Genomic DNA, 23324 nt, shown 5'->3' with positions numbered 1-23324 from the left:
ACCATTCCTCTTGTCCACTGATTGACTCAGGGAAGGGCAGGGATAAGCCAGTCAATGACCCCAACCCCCTGGTCTAAGTGATGGTGTCAGAGGTAGCACAAGACCTACACTGGTCCTGTCGAAGAAAGCCAAGAGCTTTTACCTGGGAAAACAAACTCTCCATTTCCTCTGGAGAGTGTAGTATAAAGATGTCATGTCAGGAACTGCTGCAGCCATTTCTCATACAATGAGCAGAACCATGGAGGAAGACAAGAGTGAAAAGAATCACAGAGAGAGAACCCAGTGAAGAATTATCCAGTTGTGTATATGAAAAAAAATTTCCTTTATTTTTCGACAGATCAAGTCTGGTTCTCTGTTATTTGCATCCCACAGCCTCCTAACTAATATGGTTTGATAGCATAAAGTGCCATAATTCATGCAAAGCAATGGCTAGAATAAGGCAGACAAAAGTCAATAGAATACATAGTCTAAAAGAAAATGTACATAGGTCAAAGTCATGGTAGAAAGTCAGAAACCAAAAATTCCCAACAGGATTGCTGTTATTAAATGAAATAACATATGTAGATCACTTAGTACAGCACCAGATACGCTCCAAGCTAAATCATTAACTGCAGATAGCAACAGCTAATGGAGCATCAGGCTGTGGTAGCGTGCCCGAGAGGCAGGAAATGGACTCTTATATCAAAAGCATTTTCTTAAAGTTATGTCGCTCTCTTGAGTGGAATCATCTTTAAGTCCAGATGCCAATGAGTGATAGCTGTTAACTTTTGTTGAAAACCTGTATTTGCAACTTTATATACATTTGTTTTTTCATAAGGATGATACAAATTCGATATCACTCACAACTGATACAAGACGAAACAAACTCAGCGAGGTGAAACAACCTACCTGAGGTCTCTGCTCCTTCAATGGTGATGCGTGCTTTTACCAGGTCCTAACCTGAGCCCGTGCTCATTCTTCATCTCAGGCTGCCTCTCTGACATGAGATGAGCCTCAGAGATGCACATGAATTACATCAATTTAGATAATTTATGTAACAGAAAGATACTGCATTTCTTGGATGCATGCTATATCTTAGTATTTTTCTTTTGTATATATATGTCAGACACATTTCATATTGATGAAGAGTCAAACTCTATAAAATATTTTAAGAGATTTAGTCTGAGCCAAACATGAGTGACCACAGCCTGTGACACAGCCCTCAGGAGGTCCTAAGAACATCTGCCCAAGGTGGTCGGGGTACAGCTTATTGTCATATATTTTAGGAAGGCATGAGACATTAATCAAATACATTTAAGAAATACATTGGTTTGGCCGGGCACAGTGACTCATGCCCATAATCCCAGCACTTTGGGAGGCCAAGGCGGGCAGATCACCTGAGGTCAGGACTTTGAGACCAGCCTGGCCAACATGGTGAAACCCCATCTCTATTAAAAATACAAAAATTAGCCAGGCGTGGTGGCAGGCGCCTGTAATCCTAGCTACTCGGGAGGCTGAGGCAAGAGAATCACTTGAACCTGGGAGGTGGAAGTTGCAGTGAGCCGGGATTGTGCCATCACACTCCAGCCTGGTGGACAAGAGCAAGACTTTGCCTCAAAAAAAAAAAAAAAAAAAAAAAGGAAATACACTGGTTTGATTCTGAAAGGTGGGACCACTCAAAGCAGGGGCCTTCCAGGCTTTAAATAACTTTCAACATCTGGTTGACAATTGGTCAAGTTTGTCTAAAGATCTGGATTGACAGAAAAGAAAATTCAGGTCAAAGATAAAGGATTGGGCCAGGCTCAGTGGCTCATGCCTGTAATCCCAACACTTTGGGAGGCCCAGGCGGGCAAATCACCTGAGGCGGGAGTTCGAGACCAGCCTGACCAACATGGAGAAACCCCATCTCTACTAAAAATACAAAATTAGCCGGGCGTGGTGGCGCATGCCTGGAATCCCAGCTACTCGGGAGGCTGAGGCAGGAGAATTGCTTGAACCTGGGAGGCAGAGGTTGTGGTGAGTCGAGATCACGCCATTGCACTCCAGCCTGGGCAACAAGAGCAAAACTCCATCTCAAAAAGAAACAAAAAACAAAAAAAACAGGTAAAGGATTGTGGAGACCAACTTTTATTGTGCAGAGGAAGCTCTCACAATAGCAGACTTCAGAGAGAGTGGGGGTTGTAAATTGTTTCTTATGGGACTTAAAAGGGTGCCTGGCACTTAGTTGATTAACTCCTATATCTGGAAAGAAAGGAAGGAAAACAAAAGGGGAAGGGGATTCTCTATAGAATGTGGATTTTTCCCACAAGAGACTTTGCAGGGCAATTTCAAGGTATGACAAGGAAATATATTTTGGGGTTAAATATTTTTTCCTTGTCTCATAATGTTATGCCAGAGTCAGACTGAAAAGTAAGTCACAATATATAAGGTCAAATAAAACCCATCTCATGAGAATTTATGGTTTGTAGGACATGACTCCCTAGACCCCTAAGGTAGGAATTCGGGTAAGAAAAAATCAGAGCTCAGACCTCAACAATAACAAAGCTATTTAGTGGACAGAACATGACAAATGCCAGACTAATACTTTTGATGAAAACAACCCTATATGATGTTAGTCATCTAGAAAACAGCTTCTTGGTACAAATGAAACTAAATTGGGTTCTTAAAAAACTGTTTGGGAGACTTAACAGTATTTATAACTAGTTCTAAGAAACTATGAGCTTTAAACAGAACAGAAAAACTGTAGTCTTTGGTGTTGTTATAAAATATGGAGGCAATTGGATAAACACTACATGAAAGAAAACAAAATAAAATGTTTTTGTTTTTGTCTTTCACAGAAAAAAGAAGACAGAAGTAGCAAATGAAAACTATTCAAACTACTCTGCTAAACGTACTATCTTGAATGTTTATCTGTTAAGGATATCAAACAAGGCTCTCCAAATAATATACATTCTGCGAAAGTATAAGTCAGAGTAAACAAGTGATATGATTAAATAATAATTTCATATCAAATTATTCCTCCTAGTAATCTCCCAAATGGCTTCATGAACTGGGCAATCAGTATATTACATAAGATATTATGTTTTTTAAAAAATAATAAAAGAATAACAACATAGATTGGGCCATAAAATATGTGAAAGGGTGCTATTAAATTTTGTAATTATGGTATGAAACTTCATCTCCCTGCTCCACAGCCTTGGGTATCTAATGTCACTGCTACATGATTCCATGTCCCACAGAAGCAGGGGCTGCCACAATGGAGAAATAATGTTAGTAAAGTTAATAAAGTAAGTCTCTTGCCTGGAACTCTAACCCAGTTGGGCCATTTTGTAATGGCCTCCCTGGCTCGGTGCCCTTGCTTCTCCTTGCCTCTGAGCTAAATCTATTAAATTAACCCTGACTTATAGCTATGCATCTGACTCGGGCCAACTTCAGCCCTCAGTAGGGGAGATAACGTAAGAAATCTTTTGTCAAGAAATGCTGCCTCTACCTTGAATTATTTTATCTCTGATTTTGCTCTGATTTTATTCCAGTCCACTGTTACTGGAAAGTTTCCTTGCCCTGTATCCCAGTTTCTACTGGCTGGGTTCCTTACTGTGAAGTCTCAGTCTCCTGGTTATGGGCCCCTAATACTTTATGGGAGACTCTCATAATATCCAATACCCAGTGCCTGTTGGAATGGACTTTTTCTTTCTCTTCCTCCCTTCCTTTTTTTTTTTCTTTTCTCTCCTCTTTCTTTCTTTCCCCTTCTCTCTTGCTTTTTTTGTTATGATTATCTCAGTATTTGGGTCACTTCCTAAACAATTTAGAACTTGGCCTCAGGGATATATTCCACCACTTCCATTAACACCAACTGATGAATTATTAATTCATCAATTCATAGGAGGTGGTTTCAAATTCATAGGAAGTGGTCTGGCATCCTGGTTAAGAGTATAGTTTCTGAAGTCAAGTTCCCTGAATCTGAAAGATAGCACAGATCTGTATGGCCTTAAGTAAGTTTCTTAACTATTGTATACTTTCATTTCTTCAGCTCCAAAATGGGAATAAAGACACTGCCTGCCTCACACATGAATAATCTACAGATGATACATAATATTGTATCTAATAAATAATGAGCACTCAATAAATATTAGCCATTGCTGTTATTGTTATGGTTCCTATATATCCACTTATAGAATTGTAGGCTGCCTTACTATCTTTAGACCTTTGCTCGATGATAAAGATCTGCCTGATCCTATATGTCTACTAATTTCTGATCCACTTCCATACTTAAATGTAAAGTCCTCCTTCCTAATGCAGTTTATAGTAAATGTGATCACTTTCCCAAAGAAAGTAATAAGGGATTGAAATTCGTTACCTGCAAATATAGCTACATTCCTTCCATTTCCTTTCAAAGAGAAAAGGGCTATCATTCAACCAGCCTGAACCTGTCATACTTCTGTATATCTATGAGACACTACTTTTATAGCTACTCTGTCATCATGGCTTGTCTTGAAGAGCAGCTGGGGTTTAGCTTTCTTAGAAGATGATTTGAAAGTTATATAAAATCAAGCCAAAATGGTGGTAGCTTTGAGTACTGGCTTGGTCCATTCCTGCAAGACTTCAAATGATGTAGCATTGATTTACATGATTCAGTTCTTATTCTATGCAATGTATGTACCACTATTTGGATCTGTAACAATACTTTAGATTGATAAAGCCTTAAAATATCACAACTTACTTTGGATTAATAAAGTCTCAAAGTATTACCACTCTGATACTTTCAAAGGCTTTATCACAAAGAGTATTATATGTGTGATACCTTCAAAAGCAGGAGAGCCAGAATTACTGTGCTTTTTTTTGTTTTTGTTTTTGTTTTGAGACGGAGTCTTGCTCTGTTGCCAGGCTGGAGTGCAGTGGCGCAATCTTGGCCTCCCGGGTTCAAGTGATTCCCCTGCCTCAGCCTCCTGAGTAGCTGGGACTACAGGCGCGCACCACCATGAACCAGATAATTTTTAGTACAGAGGAGGTTTCACCATGTTGGCCAGGATAGTCTTCATCTCCTGACCTTGTGATCCACCTGCCTTGGCCTCCCAAAATGCTGGGATACAGGCATGAGCTACTGTGCCCGGCCTAGTGTGCATATTTTATAAGTGGAATAAAAGAGATGAGGGACAGAGAAAATAAGTTATTGACTTCAAACTCTTAGAAATAAGACTTGAATAAGAATCTGGTCCCTGAACACCTAATACTTAGTTAAGCTGCTTTTGGAAAAAATAGAAACTTATTACTCACTCTTTGAAAAAAGATATTCTAAACATACACAGGTACTAAGACTGGATTTAAAACTCCATATATCCTGATACTGATAGCCCAATTTGGAAACCTGAAGCAGTCAACTTCCAAATTTAAGTCACATTCAGTGTGTGTACCCAATGGCTTGCAGATACATCTTCAGAATATATGCACCTTCACCAGAATAACAAGTTCTCACCCAATTCCACAGACTCAGGCAGTTGTTCATTATACCAGCCAAATGTGCTGATTAAAATTTTAAATCTATTTAGGAAAAATACGTCACATTTCTTTAAGAATCAAAATGAGTGTGTTACTACGAAGAGCTGGCCTGAGTACTAGGAATGCTACATAAATTTCAAAATCATTTCTCAAACTCTAATTTAGAAATAATTTTGATACTGTGCTGTCATAGTTACTGATAAATGTTGATTTGCTCTAAGGGATTGGTGCTGGGGACTTAAAGGAGGGAGGTAGCCACTGCCAAATCTAAACCTGGGACAAGAACATCAAATTGGAAAAGACTCCATGTTCCATTCCCAGGGCTGACCTCTGTCACATCTTCCAGTATTCTCCTCTCTTTGGTTTCACTTGAGGATTATGCAAATTCATCTTGCGACCCAAGCCTATGAATTATCCTGCTGTTACTCTGCAGGAGCAGATCACAGAAAGTACATTCACAGCTGCTTAACATGAACACTTCTTTCTTATCAGAAATGGCTCAACTCTTTTCCTGACATCAACACATTATTGAAAGTTCTGTACTGTAAATTCTTTGTCTTTCCTGACTCTGCCCTTTCAGGACTGCCTACAGCCAGTAATAACAATGGACTGTCTGTTAGAGGTAACTGCGGGCTCAAAATGCACATAAAAATTCCAGATGCTCAATATATTTGAAAGATGGGTCCAGACTTATCCAGGACAGTCCATTTTTACTCACTTGGGTGTTTAATTTTTTTTGTTTATGATTTTGAATATGGGATTGCCTCCACCTCTCAAAACATCCACTACATCATGTAAATTTATAGTAACACAGTGAGAACTTGGGCCACACTGGTGCCAGTCTGGGATTTCTGCAGTAAGGGCAAACAATTAGGACCAGCCTGTTTATACAAGACTTCATTTTCTCACAAACTTTCCCATATTTAATCTAAATACTTAAGTTAAGGTAGGCACCAAACTAGCAAATCTACTAGAGTAAAAGCATTAAACATTGTAGAGAATTTAATTCAGTACCAGATTAGACCATCATCTCCTGAATTTTCTGCAATGAGTTATTAATCCTAGGTTAGCACCTTATATTACTTGGAATCTTCTGGAATGTCTCCCCTCCCTCCCTGTTGCTGTATATTCAGAAAGTAAAAGCTTATTATTTGTCTAGGAAACAAGTAAAAAAAAAAAAAATACTTAAGGTATTCCAGACCCCAAAATGATTACCATTAATTGGGAGTAATCTTTGTCAATGGGTCCTCTCATTTAGTATGGATAATATATTATATACTTATTTCCTTTAAAAACTACCAAAATAAAGATCACTAGCAATTCAACTCTTGAATACAAAAGACGAAGTTAAAAATGACATCCAAAGAGTTAGTGTTACACAACTAGAACACCATCAAGCATCAGAGTAGAACTTCATTGTGACAATAATGTCCTTGAAACCTAAAACAAGCATATTAAAATTCCAAAACATGACAAAACTGTAAAGAAGATCATGCTGATGCTGTCACTCCCCATGTATTAAAAGAAAGAAAAGTGTTACAGGATTTTGTAATTAACCAAACTTTAAAACACCCTTGTATTTTTTCTCTGCGATTTTAAAATATAAATATGGTGTATTATTTTTAAATTACTCCATTTAATGATGGAAAAAACATGCCAGACCCAGTCACAATAACCAGCTCCTTTTCTGCTCCAACCATGCTCCACCCAGCCTGCCATATCCTGGCTCACCCCTGCTAGAGACACACAGCTGTGTTGTCCACAGTCAGACTGAGAATTTCTTGAGAACAAACGACTGTTTCTTGTCGTGATGTGTATCCCTAGTAACTAACATGGCACTCAGCACACTGTAGACATTCCAGTATTACCTGAAGTGGTTGGAATTGGCATTCACTGTGGCCAGTTAAAGGGCCCTGTCATTGCTGTGCCCCGAGGATGGTAATCCTTTCCCTATCTTGCAACTGTTCAGGATTTGAAGATTATTCATTTCCAGCCATACCACTGGAATGAATATAAGAGCAACCTTGCTTTCCCTTCTTCCATCCTGTCTACTTTTTTTGCCCCACAAACATAATCACTAATGTCTGTAGGTACTGTACATTACAAAGTACATTCACATATATTGCTTTCATCTAAACCTTACAACAATGTTTTAAGGTAGGGAAGGCAGACATAACCCTCATTTAACAGATAATGAATGAGAAGTTTAGGAAGGTCAAACTGATAGAGAAAGGAGGCAGCCAAATGCCTAGGCAGATAGGGGCCAGTACCCAGTGAAACCCCATCTCCAAGGCGAAGACAGTTTAAAGCCTGAAAGCCAAGCTACAAGTGAAATCCTCAGACTGGATTAAGAATTTGTCTTCCAGTTTGGCATGCTTTCCTTTGATTGATCCCCACCCTTCACCTATTTTATATATACCTACCCTTTCCTAATTGGTTTTCTACACTGTCATGCCTACCTTTGAGTGGTGTCTTTGCTTTAACCTTTTTTGCATACTCACAAACCAATCAGCATGCACTCCCCATTCTGAATCCATAAAAGGCCCCATGCCCAGCTGCACAGGGGACATTCCCACCTTGGGTAGGGGGACCACCCCTGCGTCCCTTCTCCACTGAAAACTGTTTATCATTCAATGAAATTCTTCTCTACCTTCCTCACCCTTCAATGTTTAGCACATCCTCATTCTTCTTGGGTGCAGGACAAGAGTTCGGGAACTGCTGAACACAGGTACAAGCTATACCACAGGGAAACTGGAGCACGCCAGTGTGGCTGAGTGAGGCCTGGGTGGGGCCCTGCTGGCCGGGAGCTTGCAAAGTGACCGAGAAGAAAAATCCCACATCAAAATAATTTGGTCTAGGTCACACAAAAATAAAATGCTATTTATACAATCTTAGTAATAAGACTGGACTAACAGTAGTTGGAAGCCTAACCCCAATGTTCCATTACAGAATCTTGAGACACCGCAATTTCAAATGCATCTCACATTCAGGGTCTGCCTCATCTTTCACTCATTCTCTTTAATAAGGTGTGAATAAATGTTTAATTTAATAAATAAAACAATGTTTGTTACATTGAAAACACAGTGTTACTATACTCATGGAATATTAAAGATGAGTTTCCCACAAAAAGCATTAAGGTAGTATCTGGCAAGAAACTAATGTCTGCCAAATTGCTAGAAAAATTGTTTCCTAAATTAAAGATGAACTAATTAAAATTATAGTAGAAATGAGTGCGAACTAAAGTTCTTTTGGTCAATTCGTATTCAGATTTCTCCTGCTGAAAATAATTCTGACAGGAATTAAGATTTTAGTGGCAAATTTGCAAGATAAGAGAGTAGTCTGGCTTATCCAGAAGTGGAAATCAGTTCCTCAACCATTTCCAACACAGTGTTGTAGAATCAAGTGCTTCAGACTATTTAAATTTATACCAGTGTCTACATTCTGGGCTCATAAACATATCAAGTTTTCAAGCTCCTAAAATTCACTCTGAATAGCTAATAGGAAAAGTGGTCTGGGAAAAACTACAGAAAAAGCTTATATCCAGATTTATTCTGTAGTTTTTATAAGTCGCATTTTTGGAAAGAGGTAGGAAGTAACTAAAATTATAAAGATAGACTTTTTCTTAGTTATGTAAAGTCAAATATCTTATTTCTAATCTAAGAAGAAAAGAGTAGCTCTTATATTAGATGCTTTCGGTTCTCACCATTTAAGGTTAGTTGAACAAAATTGTCAATGTTGAAAATTCAATGAAATTCCATTTTAAAAATTAAAATTGAGCTAAATGGGGGCTGTCTGACTGATGAGACTAATTCCAACTGATGCTGTTTCCCGAGAATCTCACTATTTTTGCTTTGTAATGAGACAGAGTCAAGGAAGGCACGCACTGACACTCCAGCTTGAGGGTAGAGGCATGACTCCCAAAGTTGCTGGTGTCTGGGTTATCAAAGCTTCAATAGAAGGGCAAAGCTATTCTGCAAAATAGAGAGTAAAGAATACGAAAAGGGGCAGGGTGTTGCAATCAAGGGGCAACATTGAGAGGGAAAGTATGGTGGAAGATCTCGTGTTTTGCATGGAGGTCCTCACCAAAACTCAGAAAATGCTTGGTAAAGGTATGTCTGGTAGAAACTGTAAAGGGAGGAGCTTTACACTTAGATTGACATGGCAAATCAAGGTGGCCTCCAAGGACACGTGAAGGGGACCACATGACTGTAAGGCCTTGGAATTAGTAGAAATTGTACAGACAGCTTCAGACTTTCACATGCTATGAAACAGCAATTTGAGTCTGAGCTAATTTATATGTACATTTCTGAATGCTAAAGTGATTCTGGGTAACATCTGCGTTATGTAGCAAATGACTAGAGATAGCACACCAACAAATGTTAGGTAAATCAGTTTGTAATCTTTTTTTTTTTTTTTTTTTTTTTTGAGACAGAGTCTCGCTCTGTCACCCAGGCTGCAGTGCAGTGGCCCAACCTTGGCTCACTGCAACCTTCGCCTCCTGGGTTGAAGCAATGCTCATGCGTCAGCCTCCCGAGTAGCTGGGATTACAGGCATGTGCCGTCACAACTGGCTAATTTTTGTATTTTTAGTAGAAACGGGGTTTTGCTATGTTGACCAAGCTGCTCTTGAACTCCTGGTCTCAAGTGATCCACCTGCCTCAGCCTCCCAAAGTGCTGGGATTTCAGGCATGAGTCACCACGCCCAGCTTGTAAGTCTATTTTTCTTCTAGTTCCACCCAAACACAAATAACACAATGATGATAAGAGCATGATTTTTGGAATCAGATAGACTTGGCTCAAATCCTAAAACTCAAGCCCTTTCCTAGCTGTGAAGCTTCAACTAGTCATTTAACTTTTCTGAGCCTCAGTTTCTTCATGCAACAAAAATAGGATAATACATACTTTGCAATACCTGGCATATGGTAAGGGCTCAATAAATATGTGTTGACTGCCTGACAGATTGGACAGATTTGCTGTGAGGAAAAGAGAAGAATGCCAAACACATGTGTGGCCAGACCCTTAACAAATGCTAGCCATGGTTCCTATGTCATTTCATTTTGTGATTACTTGTAGTACCAGCCAGGTTTATTTTAAAACTAATAATAAGTACCTCAACAACTTATACCTCAAGTTCCATTTCAAAATTTTATTCCGGCAGGATGTGGTGGCTCATGTCTGTAATCCCAGCACTGTGAGAGGCTGAGGCCAGTGGATCATCTGAGGTCAGGAGTTTGAGACCAGCCTGGCCAACATGGTGAAAACCTCGTCTCTACTAAAAAATACAAAAATTAGCCAGGTGTGATGGTACACACCTGTAATCCCACCTACTCAGGAGGCTGAGGCAGGAGAATCACTTGAACCTAGGAAGCGGAGGTTGCTATGAGCCAAGACCGTGCCCCTGCACTCCAGCCTGGGCAACAGAGAGAGAGACTGTCTCAAAAAAATAAATAAATAAAATTTATTCAATAAAATTTGTAATGGCCACTAGTCCAGAAAAACTCTCAAATAATTGGTGTTTTACAATTAGTGTTTTAAATGTTATTACTTTTCAATTAATAGAGAACTGATAGGTTAGCCATCTATAATTTTGCTTTTTCTTAATGAAAATATATAGATGGCGCTTTTTGAAATAGTAATGGTCATATCAGTCAGCTATTGTGACAATAATCCTACATAATAAAGCGTCTCAAATTCAGTGACTTACAATAACACACATTTATTTTCATGCTCACAAGTCTGTATGTTGACTGCAGTTTGACTGATCTAGGCTGGGCTTGGTTGGGTAGCTTGGTTCAGGCTATGGGTTGGGCTCAGGTTTGCTTCACCTATGCTAATTCTGGAACCCAAGGTGAAGGGGCAGCAGCTGCCCAGGGAAAGCTCTTCTCATAACAAATAACCAGTGAAAAAAACCAAAGCCAAACCATGCAAGCATATTTAAGGCTTTATGTCACATCACTAACATTCATTCCATTGACCAAAGCAAATCCTATGGCCAAACCCAGCATCAGTGGGATAGGGCTGAACAATCATCAAAAAGTACCCAACAATAAATACTAAAATTTTAACTGATTAGGAGAAACTGCAATAAATTATTTCTACATCTGCATTTTTACATAGAGTCAAATTCATATTAATGAGACCCTGAAAAGGAAGATGTTACGGTAATTAAGGAGGAGAGTCTAAAGACACAAGGCACTAATTTTGATGTTCTGAAATGAAAATTTCTGATATTCCAAATACTAAATGAGGTAACTTAGGCTTCAGATATTCATTTATAATTATGTAGGAAATTACTTCAAGCATATTTTATGTGTTTCAATTGAATCAGACTGTCTCTCTACTCAAACTATGTCAAACCATCAGAAATAATTGATATTATTATTAAAATAGAATACAAAAATCTTTACTATTTTATGAGATTTACATTTGAATAAATATCTGTCATTTAAAAAATTCATAATTGTATCTGGGAAATGCTCTAGCACACCTCACTTGAAAGAAACTACAGAATTATTGATTGATTTAAAAAGGAAAAAACATTCAGTCAACATAAGTGCATTGAAATTTAAGTATTTTTCAATAAACTTAACATTCTAGGTTGAGAAAATAACAGACAATAAAGCACATTTAGTCAAAAGCACACAAGTGTTTTTAATCATTTTATAAATTATTCAGTGCAAGCTTTAATTAAAAAAGATTAAAGTTGTGTATTAATATAAAATATGCTGACACAATATTTAAAATATGTTGTAATGATAACAGAAGCAAAGAATTCCTTGGTAATATAAAAAATAAATTTAACAGAAAATTTTATTTCTAGAGCTTCACTATTATATTACTCAGGGCCTCAAATGTGACAATATCAAATATCTATTTTAGGTATTGGACCCATTAGGATCAACTGCTTTGGTCAAAAGTGTTATGAACTTGGCCAGGCATGGTGGCTCGCGCCTGTAATCCCAGCACTTTGGGAGGCTGAGACAAGTGGAGCACCTGAGGACAGGAGTTTGAGACTAGCCTGCCCAACATGGCAAAAACCTATCTCTACTAAAAAAAAAAAAAAAAAAAAAAAAAATACACACACACACACACACACACACACACATATAGACATACACATATATATACACACACATACATATACACACACACACACACACACACAAAATAGCTTCGTGTGGTGGCACGCACCTGTAATCCCAGCTACTTGGGAGGCTGAGGCAGGAGAATCTCTTGAACCCAGGAGGCGGAGGTTGCAGTGAGCCAAGATTGCCTCACTGCACTCCAGTCTGGGCAACAAAGCAAGACTCCATCTCAAAAATAAATAAATAAATAAATAAAAGTGCTATGAACTTAACTACTGGGTAGGAGATATAACATTAGTGATTAATTCTAATGAACTAATCTGTGAATGATTCTTTTAAACTCTAATATATATCATTTCTATTCTACTCCCTCATATTATTCTTCTTTTCAGAAACCTGCAATAGATTTGCTGACTTGAACAATCTCAAACCCAAACTCTTCATGGTGGCATGCAAAGACCTCCATTATGTTGCCTCAACTTATTTTCCAACCTTATTTTCTATTGCCCTATAATATGAGTGCATTAATTCTTGCTAAGCTGGTCTAATGATGCAAAAACATGGCTTAAGCATGTTGTTTCTCGCTGGCAAAACAAGCACTCGATGCCTCTGTTTAATATTTGACCTATCTCTTAAGGGTCTGCTCAAGTCCCACCTCTTACATTGAAGATTTTCTAGTCAACTCCACCTTCCAGGGAGGTCATCTACCCCTAATCTTTGATAGCACTTACTGTCCAGCTGTGCATATGGAATTTATTACAAAATTGTCTTGATTTGTTGAAATTTTCACATGTATCATATCACGCGCTTGTAGATCCTAATGACTTTGAGTATAAATTCCACATCCGAGATGTATACTCTAGGTTTCCCATCCAAGATTTATTTTTTTCTTTCTTCCTTACAAAAAAAAAAAAAAAATCTCAATTTAACATGGATGGAAAGCACCCAGTTAAAAATACCTTTCAAAACTCCCTGGAAGATGCCCATTTGACCCTAGTTCTGACTAAAGAGATAAGAGCAGAAGTTGATTTGCAGAGACCTCCAGAAAAGCTACTGTTTTCCTAATAGAAAGGGACAGAAACAACATAAATATAGGTGCCCGGAGGTAGAAAAGCCTCATGTGATCTCAAGGACAAAAGCTACATGTTAAGGACAGAAAAACTGGGGACACTGATGAGAACCTAGTACCACTATACCACCCCTAGACTGACTACCTCTAGGCTTCTTGTTATTTGAAAGTGAAAAAATAAACACAAAAACCTTCCTGTTTGGTTATGTTACTTTAATTGGATTTCCACCAAATGAAGCAAAATGCAATCGTAAATAAAACATCTTAACACGATTTTTATGAATAAAAATTTTAAAATAATTACCAAACAACTGTTCAATGTTTAGTATCATGCCATAATACAGAAGATACAAAAATAAATACATATGATCCCTGCTCTCCAGAAGTTGTCAATTGAATACAAGACATAAATGATTAATACAAGTTGAATTGTGATTCATGTAAGAAATATTTACTGAGCACAGGTATACAATATATATGCAGCACACCAGCAATAGAAAGGTCAGTCAAGGAGTCAAGGATGAGATCCTCAGAGTGTACAATCTCATAGATATGTTAACAAATAGCAAGATGACAATGTGCAGGACTAAGTGGTATAAAAAGGATACAAATTAATTCTACCTTTAATGAAGAACAAGACTACTTTTCATTGAGGAGATGAGGAATAAGTTTTTTCATGCAGGAGGTACACTTGTGAAGGAACTTGAAAACTGGGTGAGATATAGGTTGTGGGAATGGGGGTAGAATGAAGGAGAGTTTGCATCATTAGGGGACAAGGGAGAAAGAGAACTCAAAAAGTGATAACAAGGTTTTGGAGTAGCATAATGGTAGCAATATTACCAGAAGGTAATACAGCGAGAAGGTATATTTGGGGAGGATAAATAAAGATGTGGATGTGGAGCCATACTTAATCTTAACAATGCAGACAAAAAACAAACTTTCTTTCAACCCTCATCTCACTCCAGTTATCATGCTATTCTCTACTCCCTTTCACATTCTGCTAAAGGCATGTGTTTGACAATTATCTACATAATACTCTTAAATTTTTTTAACTCATGATCTTTTCCCCAGGCTGACTTTATCATGTTAAAGATTCATCTGAAATAAATAATATAATTAATAATGAAAACCTGGCCAGGTATACAGGCTCACGCCTGTAATCTCAGCACTTTGGGAAGCCAAGGCAGGGGGATCACCTGAGCTCAGGAATTCAAGACCAGCCTGGGCAACACAGTGAAACCCCAACTATACCAAAAAAAAAAAATACAAAAAAATTAGCCAGGGATGGTGGTGTGCACCTGTGGTCCTAGCTACTTGGGAGGTTAAGGTAGGAGAGTCGCTTGAGCCTAGGAGGTGGAGGCCACAGTGAGCTGTGATTGCACCACTGCACTCCAGTCTGGGTGACAGAGCAAGACCCTGTCTCCAAACAAACAAACAAAAAACCCAGAGCTGTGCTGTCCAATATAATATTATTTTACTTAAAATTGAATAAAATAATTTTTTCAATATCATCTGCCACAGTTCAAGTGCTTAGTGGCCACAAGTATTAGACATTGGGAGAATACTCCTGTAATTACAGAAAGTTATATTGGACAGTGATGACTTAAAGCCTCTCTGAAGTTGGGAATAAGGAAAGGAAGCCCTGATAGCACCAGTTTTTCAGCACTTGTCTAGACTAGGTTTGAATCTATGCAATGGTCAAGAAAGGAAAATGAGATCTAAACAATGGAATGATTGTCTCTGGAAAACCCAAGGAAATAAAATAAATATATATTAGAACAAATAAATGATTTAAAAATATGATATGAAAAAATATAATCAGATTCACATATATTTGCACTAGTAATCATCAGAGCAAGTGAGAAAGGGCTTCCACTTAAAATAGAAACAAAGAATAAGATATTTTAAAATAAACTTAACAAGAATGTGCAGTAGCTATATGACAAGCTAAACCTGTGATTAGGCCTCAGTGCAGTAGCTCCCACTTGTAATCCCAGCACTTTGGAAGGCCAAGGCGGGTGGATCACTTGAGGCCAAGAGTTTAACACTACCCTGGCCAACATGGTGAAACCCCGTCTCTACCAAAAATACAAAAATTAGCCAGGTGTGGTGGCGTGCGTATGTAGTCCCAGCTACTGAGGAGACTGAGGCATGAAAATCACTTGAACCCAGGAGGCCGAGGTTGCAGTGAGCTGAGACTGCACCACTGTGTTCCAGCCTAGGTGACATAGTGATACTCTGTCTCAAAAAAATAAATATGATTAGGAGCTAAAAAGAAAAATTAATCAATAGAGACATATTTTATATTATTTGATGGTAAAATATTATAAATATGTCACTCTCCCCAAATTAATCTTCACATTTAACATAATTCCAATAAAATGTCAAGTTGCAAAAATTTCTACAATTTGACAAATTATTCTCAGACATATCTGGAAGATAATCAGCTGTTAGACTAGCCAAAAAACTGAGAAAAAGAGGGGTTTTGCTTAACCAGACATCAACTGAAGCATATTATAAACCCTCAATAATCAAAACAGTATAATTCTGGCACAGAAATAGATCATAGAACTAAATTTAAAAGTTTAGGGGCAGACCCAATTATTTATATGGATTATTGTTTATGACAAAACCAGCATCTTAAATTAGCAGGGGAATGAATTATTTAACAAAGTTTTTTAGAAAAAATTAAAGTTAGATTCCTGGCTCATAACACGTAAGAAAAATTCTACATTGGCTAAAGTCTGTAGTGTTAGAAACAGATGAAAACAGAGCTGAATAATTTAAAAATATTTGTATCAGGGAGGAATTCCTAAGCCTGATCCCAAATGCAGAAACCATAACAAGACTGACAGATTGGACTCACAGAAATGTGAAACATAAATGTAAAATGTTTGTGTTTTTTGGCACAAACTCCATATAAAGACAATTTTTAAATGACCTAATTTTCATCAGCATAAGCTTTATTAAATGCATTTATTTATTTTATACATAAATACAATGGAATATCGTGCAGCCATTAGTAATGATAACAGGGAAATATATTTACTGACATGGAAATAGAGTCAGAAAAATGATTACACCTAACTATGCACAGTATGCTTCCAGTTTTATAAGAAATTATATACCTTGTTATAAATTTATACAATTTATTGTGCAATTACAAGTCTTGAAGAATATATGCCCAAACCACAGTTATCTATAAGATGGTATCATAATAGGCATTTTTCTTTTGATTTAATCTGTATCTTCTGATTTTTCTAAAAGTAAATATGTATTACTTGGGTAATAAATGGAATGTATTTTTAAGGTCTTATGATAAAATAGCCAAGACACTCAACAAATTAGGCATCAAAGGAACATACTTCAAAATAATAAGAGCCATCTATAACAAACCCACAGCCAACATCATACTCAATAGGCAAAAGTTGGAACCATTCCCCTTGAAAACTGGCAGAAGACAAGAATGCCCTCTCTCACCATTCCTATTCAACACAGTACTAGAAAAGTCCTAGCCAGAGCAATTAGGCAAGAAAAAGAAATAAAAGGATTCCAAATAGGAGGAGAGAAGTCAAACTTTCTCTCTTAGCAGACAATGTAATTCTACACCTAGAAAACCCCATAGTCTCTGCCCAAAGGTTCCTAGATCTGATAAACAACTTCAAAGTTTCAGGATACAAAATCAATATATAAAAATCAGTAGCATTTCTATGCATTAATAACATCCAAGCTGAGAGCCAAACCAAAAATGCAATTCCATTCATAGTAGCCACAAAAAGAATAAAATACCTAGGAATACAGCTAACCAGAAAGGTGAAAGATCTCTACAACAATAATTACAAAACACTGTTGAAAAAACATCAGATATGATACAAACAAATGGAAAAACATTCCATGCTCATAGATAGGAAGAATCAATATTGTTAAGATGGCCATACTGTCCAAAGCAATTTGCAGATTTGATGCCATTCCTATCAAACTACCAATGACATTTTTCACAGAATTAGAAAAAAGTCTTCTAAAATTCATATGGAACCAAAAAGAGTTGGAATAGCGAAAACAATCCTAAGCAAACAACAAAAACAGAAAAAACAAATCCAGAGACATCACACTACCTGACTTCAAGCTACACTACAAGGCTACAGTAACCAAAACTGTATTATACTGGTACAAAAACAGACACATAGACCAATGAAACAGATTAAAGAACCTGGAAACAAAGCCACACACCTTCAGCCATCTGATGTTTGACAAAGTTGACAGTAACAAGCAATGGGAAAAGGACTCCCTGTATTCAATAAGTGGTGCTGAGATAACTGGCTAGCCGTATGCAGAAGATTGAAACTGGACTCCTTTCACCATACACAAAAATCAGTGCAAGACGGATTAAAGACTTAAACCTAAAACCGAAAACTATAAAAACCCTAGAAGAAAACCTAGGAAATGAGATTCTAGACATAGACCCCGGCAAAGATTTCATGACAAAGACTCCAAAACAATTGCAACAAAAATTGACAAGTAGGACCTAATTAAATTGAGGAGCTTCTGTACAGCAAAAGAAACTATCAGCAAACAGACAACCTACGGAATGGAAGAAAATATTTGCAAACTATGCATCCAACAAAGTTCTAATATCTAGAATCTATAAGGAACTTAAATTAACAAGCAAAAACAAAACAACCCGATTAAAAAATGGGCAAAGATGGCTAGGCATGGGTGCTCATGCCTGTAATCCCAGCACTTCAGGAGGCTGAGGTGGTAGAACTGCTTGAACCCTGGAGTTAAAGACCAGGGAGATCCTGTCTCTACATCTCTACAAAAAAATAAAAATAAAAAAATAATGAGGAGTGGTGGCATGCACCTGTGGTCTTAGCTACTTGGGAGGCTGAGGCAGGAGGATCACTTGAGCCCAGGAAGTTGAAGCTATAGTGAGCAGTGTTCATGCCACTGCACTCCAGCCTGCCTGGGCAATAGAGTGAGATCCTGCCTCAAAAAAAAGTAGGGGGTGTGGGGTGGGGGGCAAAGAACATGAACAGATACTTCTCAGATGAACACATACACCGAGCCAACAGCACATGAAAAAAAATGCTCAACATCACTAATCATTAGAGAAATGCATATCAAAACCACAATGAGATACCACCTCATACCAGTCAGAATGGCTACTATTAAAAAGTCAAAAAATAACAGATGCTGAAGAGGCTGCAGAGAAAAGGGAATGCTTATACACTGCTGGTGGGAATAAATTAGAAAGCAGTTTGAATATTTCTCAAAGAACTTAAAACAGAACTACCATTTGACCCAGAAATCTCATTACTGGGTATATACCCAAAGGAATATAAATCATTCTACCATAAAGATACATGCACATATATGTTTATCACAGTACTCTCCACAAGAGCAAAGATATGGAATCTAGATGCCCATTTATGGTGGAATGGATAAAGAAAATGTGGTAGATATACACCATGGAATACTACACAGCCACAAAAAGAATGAAATAATGTCCTTTGCAGCAACATGGATAGAACTGGAGGCCATTATCCTAAGCGAATTAATGCAGAAACAGAAAACCAAATACCACATGCTCTCTCTTAAAAATGGGAGCTAAACACTGAGTACACATGGACACAAAGAAGGGAACGACAGACACTGGTGACCACTTGAGGGTGGAGGGTGGCAGGAGGATGACCACTGAAAAACTATCAGGTACTAGGCTCATTAGTTGAGCAACAAAATAATGTTTACACCAAACAACTGTGACATGCAATTTACCCATGTAACAAATCTGTACATGTATCCCCTGAACCTAAAACAAAAGTTGCAGAAGAAACCCATGACATTAAAAAAAAAAAAAAAGTGAGTGGCAGCTTCTATTTAAATGAGCTTATTTCTAGATGGTGAGATTACAGGTGATTTACATTTACTTCTTTACATAAACTTTTTGAATATTTTTATACAAGAACATATTTACTCTTCTTGTCAAAATGAAATAAACGTAATTTATCAACTGTGTTTGGCTACTGTGCTGCTGCAGATTACACACTACTTTAGAAAAGGAATCTGCTGACCACATGCATGAGGTGACTAACAAGGAATGCATATTAGCTCCTCTGTACCACATCCTTGCTGCCTGGGTCACATTCAATAAGCTATGTGTCAGAAATTAAGCCATTTTCTTTGTATTCGTTGGATATGGTAACTCCTGTTTTGATGCTGAGAGCTGGCAAGCAGATCATAAAGCCTGGAAGACAGACCACTACCTAAGATGATCATAACTGGGTTTTTTCAGTCCTAGTAAAGCACAAGGAAATGCATTCTCAGTCAGCCAAGCAGGGAAAAGGAGATTACAGCAGAGGTCCCAGGATGACAGGTGAACTCAAATTAAAATTGAAAAGCAGAAATTCTATGTGCAATTTCATATGTAATCTATGACAATTATTTTCTATAATGTGAAAGGCAATCCATCCACTTGATTATCCAAAGATCACGCTCACCCTATGTGTATTAGGCAATGAAATTAGCAAATTTTCTAAAAGATTTTGCATCCCCAAAAATAAATAAAACCTGGGCCATATGAAGATCACTGAGATAAAAGTCTCCAGCTTCAGATTTTAAAAAATCCAAAATTTGCCTCTGCTAAAAAACTAACACTACCATGCCATCACCACTACTAGTATACCAAATTCATTCATTCTTCATTTGTTTATCCCTTCAGTCATCTGCAGTGAACACCTAACTATGTGCCAAGCACTATGGCAGGCAGTGAGTGGAGCTTACAATCAGCCCCTGGTTGAAATCCTGCCCCAAATAAATTAGCTAGAAATACGTCAGAAAAAAAAGAGAGAGAGAGAGAAAGCAGAGTTCTTGGCATCATGAAGCATACAAGTTTGCTCTATTTGCATTTTCAAGCACTGATTATGTCTTACCCTGCTGGTCAATTAGAGATGAAATAATAAGCCTTAAAGTTGCACTATAATGCAATACATAGACAAATAGATGGTAGACATCATTTAGATATTTGAAACACTGGTGAGTCTAGAGTTTGGTAAATAAATTACTTCTTATAATATTGAAATATTAAAATTAAATATAACCGGTAATACATGAAGATTTGAACATCATAGTTTCCAAAGTAAAATAAAATAAAAATAATACGCTCAAACACAGAACTGACAACACTAACCAGAGCCAGGACTGGATATAAAAGACACCAAAGCTGAACTTCCCAATCATACTTTAAATCAAACTAAGTAGATTAGGATGCCAAGTAGATGGAATTAGCAGAGCAAGAGCTAACAGCAGTTAGGTTTTTCTCTTAAAATAAAACACATATCAAACTTACATATAATGCATATTTCATGTAAGTTAAATATCATTGTAATGCCATACTTTAAATATCACTGTAATGCTATACTTTAAGTGTCTTTAGAATTGAAAAACTATTTGCATGTTTAAATACATTGAAATTTGGTTTTGGAGCCCAAAGTATTTATTTATTTTTTGCCATCAGGAAACTCTATAACAGTATTTCTTAAACAAAAATTTATGACTCTATTATTAAAGGTCTTCAAATTCTTGATGTTTTAAAAAATATTTCTGTTTTAATTTTTATGACAATCGATAAAAAGAAATGTAAGGACAGTCTGCGTCTTTCAGATGACCCCATGCAACTGCGTACTTCATGAGATTTTTGTGCAGTCGTTTGTATGTACAATTGCGTTTACATCAGTTGACTTCAGGGAAATCTGTATAACCAGAAGGAAGGCCCTATGGTCCAAATAAGCAGAGAAGTGAAAAGACGAGTGCCATCTTTGCCTGTACCAACTCATATCAATTTATTGGAAATAAGTATGGTCATAAGTATGCAAAAAAAGAATTTTTCTATTCCTGAGCCTAGCAGCAATTGCGTCAGATGCCTATGTAATGAAGATGTCAATTAGGCTAACTTTACCTTCAAGCAATGGAGCTTTAAAGAGTTACCAAGTGATACATCTTTCACCTGCTATTCCGAGACTGCTCACTGGCAGAGTTTCACTAAAAAAAAAGACTTACTGAGCCTAATTTCCAATTAGAGACTGAAAATTATTAATATTATTTTGAATAAACAATACAGGTACTTAAAATACTTATGCAAATGGATATTTGTTAGATATGTATTATCAAAATTCAAATACAGAAACAGATGAACCATCCAACTGGATTTGTGGCAACATCTTTCTACTGTAATCCCCTAAATCAACAACTATTTCAGCAAAGCAGAGTCACTCATCCCACTAAAACATACTGGAAGTGAATTATAACACTGTTCATTTGAATTATAATGGTTTTGTAATCCTGTTTATATTTATTATTTTAGTTTTCTTTGTATAGAGTTATAAACACAGAAATTATATGTTTGTATATATTAAGTAATGTAATAAACAATATAAGTTATATAAGTAACATAATAAAAGTGATTTTGGTCCACACTGGAAGTCCAGGAATTTTATTTTTCTAAAAGAGGATGAGATATATTTCTCAACTTGGGGGACTCTGCTTTATGATATACATTAGTTTTATCAAGGATTTAAAAGAAAAGGAATGTAGTACCATGGTTCTCTTTTTTTTTTTTTTTTGAGACAGAGTCTCTCTGTCACCCAGGCTGGAGTACAGGGGCACAATCTTGGCTTACTGCAACCTCTGCCTCCCAGGTTCAAGCAATTCTCCTGCCTCAGCCTCCCAAGTATCTGGGATTACAGGCACCAGCCACCACACGCAGTTATATTTTGTATTTTTAGTAGAGACGGGGTTTCTCCATGTTGACCAGGCTGGTCTCGAACTCCTGGAGTCAAGTGACCCGCCAGCCTCAGCCTCCCAAAGTGCTGGGATTACAGGTGTGAGCCACTGTGCCGGCCTTTATTTAAATTTTATTTCTTGATTGCAGAGTAAGTGTTTTGCATCCTTGCTTCTGCTTTATTGCCCAACTTCAAAGCTCAATGTGGCAGGAATAGAGTCAAGATGGCCAGAAATGGTGGGATGTGATCAGGAAAAAGAACCCCTTTTTTAAAAGTCTCTATTCTGAATTGTAAAAGCTTTCCTTTTTTTGTCTCAAACTGAACTGTCAGTTTCTGAAGAGATAGGACGGTGCCAACACCCGTTACAACTGAGAGGCTTAATTAATGGGGGTTTGCCAAATGAAGGAATGAACCATTCCAGGTCATTCTCTCACTTAGCTTATTCTAGTCTGGTCCAAAGAAAATGCATCCAAACAATGTCTTAATATTGTTATTTTAATTATATAAGACATACCTTCTAAGAAGTGTACTTCTTGACTGATCAAAGAGTCACAATTGGTTATTAAGTGTCAAGATTCTTAGAGACTTACCTCTGGAGGAGGCTCTCTGAATGATAAGAAACAATTCTAAAATGGTAAGAATAGTATATTCAAATTTTCCAGAGAAAATAAAACATGAACTTTTATCCCCTTTCCATTAAAATTATTGACTATAAAATAGTAAGTGTAACAACCAAGAGTCAGAAGGCAATATGGAATTAAGATAAGCAGTACATTAAACAGCAATATTAAAAATGCATTATTTAAATATATATTTTTAAATCCAATAGTTCACAAAAATGAAAAGTTTCTCTACCTCCCCCCAATGTCATATTTTAAGAAAACATTTTTTTTCAGTTTCTGGGTGGTACTAACTGAGA

At 37.2% G+C, this 23324-nt stretch overlaps 1 protein-coding gene across 4 annotated transcripts in view; it reads right to left on the bottom strand.

Annotated features, from left to right (window-relative positions):
* LOC105465036 (acylphosphatase 2) overlaps nucleotides 1-23324 on the bottom strand; it is a 195107-nt gene that overhangs the window by 72695 nt on the left and 99088 nt on the right. The window lies entirely within an intron of this gene.

The sequence above is a fragment of the Macaca nemestrina genome, chromosome 13, assembly GCF_043159975.1.
Source record: "Macaca nemestrina isolate mMacNem1 chromosome 13, mMacNem.hap1, whole genome shotgun sequence".
Classification (NCBI taxonomy): Eukaryota; Metazoa; Chordata; class Mammalia; order Primates; family Cercopithecidae; genus Macaca; species Macaca nemestrina.
This window is presented reverse-complemented; position numbering and strand designations above follow the sequence as displayed.